This window comes from Urocampus carinirostris, chromosome 16 (assembly GCF_059441175.1).
Source record: "Urocampus carinirostris isolate Australia breed hairy pipefish chromosome 16, RoL_Ucar_1.0, whole genome shotgun sequence".
NCBI lineage: Eukaryota > Metazoa > Chordata > Actinopteri > Syngnathiformes > Syngnathidae > Urocampus > Urocampus carinirostris.
Window position 1 is genome coordinate 11609037 of NC_142364.1, and position 3275 is coordinate 11612311.

Genomic DNA, 3275 nt, shown 5'->3' on the forward strand with positions numbered 1-3275 from the left:
ATGTCACCAAAGCCAGTTAACACTTGCAAAACAATTTCAGTAGTATTTCTTCATTTCGCTTTGACTCACTTCTTTTTTTTCCTCCCTCTTTTTCTTTCTCCTGTTCACTCTCTCGAACTCTTTATTTTTCTCTTTCTTGCTCTCTTTCTATTTTCTCTCTCTGATTTACACTTTAATTCTCTCTCTTTCTTTTTCACCCTCACCCTTTCTATTTTTCACTTTCTTTTTTACCCTCACCCTTTCTATTTTTCTCTTTCTTTTTCACCCTCACCCTTTCTATTTTTCTCTTTCTTTTTTTCTCTTTCTTTTTCACCCTCACCCTTTCTATTTTTCTCTTTCTTTTTCACCCTCACCCTTTCTATTTCTCTCTTTCTTTTTCACCCTCACCCTTTCTAATTCTCTCTTTTTTTCCACCCTCACCCTTTCTATTTCTCTCTCTCTCTCTCTCGCTCTCTGTCTCTTGCCGACTCTTTTTCTTTCTGTCGTTTCACTTCTCTTATTCTTTATCTTTCTCTTTTTTCACTTTGTTTTTCTCTCTATACTCATTTCCCTCTTCTTTTCCATTCATATCTCTATTCTGCTCTCTCTTTTTCTCTCACTGTTACTCTGTCTCCCTTGTTCTCTCTATCTCTTTATCGCTCTCTCTTTCCCTCCCTCTCTTTCTGTCTTTTTCTCCCGCTCTCTTTCTCTTAAACTTACTAGTCTGGCCCTCACGTTTTTTTTTATATCATTAGTGGCCCCCTCCTGAAACGAGTTTGACACCCCTGTTCTACACTGTGCACTCTCAAATGAAGACATTCCTTGATTGTGATTGGCCGTACACTCCTGAGGACGGCAAAGCATTGTCATTGGGTGCCAAGCGTCTGTAATGGCTTTTACAGATGAGCTTGTCCGAGTACAAAGAGAACCAAAAGGCTCTTGTCTCCTTTATCACCCACTTGAAGAAGGGGTGGACGGGGAGGGGACAAGCGGGGGGTCCACCACAGCATCCGTATTGCAGTTAGGTGGTGGTCACTCGGCCCCTGAGGGCCCGAGCTTCTCTTTCAGTCAAGAAACAAGACAGGAAATTCAAACTCCTGGTAAACATGGACGGGAGGAGACTTCAAATCACTTACATGTTCTTTACTAGGTGCCAAACAGGCGGCCCGCGGGCCAGATCAGGCCCGCTAAGGGATTGAATCCGGCCCGCGAGACAACACTCAGAGAAGCGCAGGAGAAAAACAAGCTGCAGGTTGAAATATGTCAACTTGATGTTGCCAAAGCCACGTGCCTCTCACAAAGACACTGTACTTGTATTTATTTGTCTCTCTTTCTCTCTCTCGCTCTCTCTCTCTTTCTCACTTATTCTCTCACTCTTTTTCTCTTTCTTTGTTCCTCTTTGTCTCTTTCTCCCTGTGTCTTTTTACCTTATTTTGCTCTCCTTTTTTCCTCTCTTTGCTCACTTTCTCTCTTGCTTGGCCTGTCTCTCTTTCTCCCCATCTCCCTTTCTCTCCTTTTCTCTTTCTCTCTTTCTATTTCTCTTTGGATTTCTTTCTCTCACTCTTTCTTTTCCCCTCTTTCACTATTTCTCTTTTTAGCTCTTGTTTTTATATTCCATCTCTCTTTCTTTCTTTCTTTTCCACCCCTTTTTCCCACTCTGTCTGTCTCTTTCTCTCACTCTGTCTTTGAACCTCTTTTGCTCTAACTTCCTTTTTTCCTTTTCTCTCTTTTCTCTTTTTCTCTTCATACCATTCGTGCTTTCTTTTCTCTTTTTTCTCCTTCTGTGTCTCTATTTCTCTTTGGTTTTCTTTCTTCCTCTCCCTTTCTTTTCCCCCTCTCTCACAACTTTTTATCTTTTGTTTCTCACGCTCTCTCCCTCGCTCTCTTTTTCTTTTTTTGTCCCACCTTCTCTCCTTTTCCCTCCCTCTTTCTCTTATTTCTTTATCCCTCTTTTTCTTTCTCTTTAATCTACTAGTCCGGCCCCCAGCAGAATGTTTGTTCTATCGTGTGGCCCCCGAGTTAAAATGAGTTAGACACCCCTGTTCTTCACTGTCTTGTTCTCTGTTTCTGTGAATTTTGCTCTTTAATGTCTTAAGATATAATGTCACAATTAGTCGTCCTCCCCTCTTATGTTTTGTTCTGTTAGAATTAGTGCCTCTGAATTATAATTCCATGGCCTTGTTATTATGGTCTGCATTTATATAGCACTTGTCAAGTCAATGAAGACCTCCCAAAGCGCTTTACCCATTAACACACACACTCACACACCAATAGGGAGTCAGCCATGCAAGGCGCCTACCTGCTTATTCGGGGCATTAGGGATTCAGTGTCTTACCCAAGGACACTTCGACATATAACACGGAGGAGCCGGGAATCGAACCTGCAACCTCTTGATCCCAAAACGAGCACTCGAGCTAATGCCGCTGGGCTAGATAATTTCAGAAAAAACACCATTAATCCATGTTAAAGGATGATTTCTTTTTAATGTTCAAATTAAAGGGACAGAGTGTGTAAATCAGCGCACCCTAGTGGTCATAAATACATTGGGAAAAAAACAATTGCTGTCTTCAGCTTTCTGCCTAGAGGTAGCTGATAAAACGACAACGAAAAAAACTATATTAATTCGAATAATTAGCAAAAATCACAAAAACTACCCTAAAAACAAGCTTTTTCTCACTGTACTCTTGTTGTTGTTCTGTTCATGAGAGGGCCGGTTTTCTTACTTGTTTTGTTCCGTTACAGCCGGTTGGGTGTTCGAACATGACATAGTTGTTTAATCCTATGTAGGTCCCAGGTTTGAGACTGGGTGGAAACATGTTTGCCTGGAGAAGAATGGGTGCCACCAGGCTGTACTTGCCCAAGAGACACCACAGGAAATGGTGCCCCTGCAACCCTCGTGGCTCATTCTTACTTTCATGTTTTGGTTCTGTTAGAGCTGGTTGGTGTTCAAATTGTATTCATTCTTAGATTGGTTGGTTGGATCCTTAATCACTAGAGTAATTGGGGCACAATGCCCAGTGGTGTGTCCTGGGCAAGTACAGCCTGGTGGTGCCCATCCCTCTCCAGGCCAACATGTGTTTCCACCCGGTCTCGAACCGGGGATCTTTCGGATGGAAGGCGAATGTGCTAAATTACTGCCTGATTGTGCTTTACAAATACATTTGATTGTATTCTACCAAAACAATTATTCATTTTTTTTCATTTTTTGTTATGTTAGAGCTGTGTGGTGTTCCATAATTATTTGGTTGTTATATTCACACATGAAATGTCATTCTTACTTTAATGTTTTGTTCTGT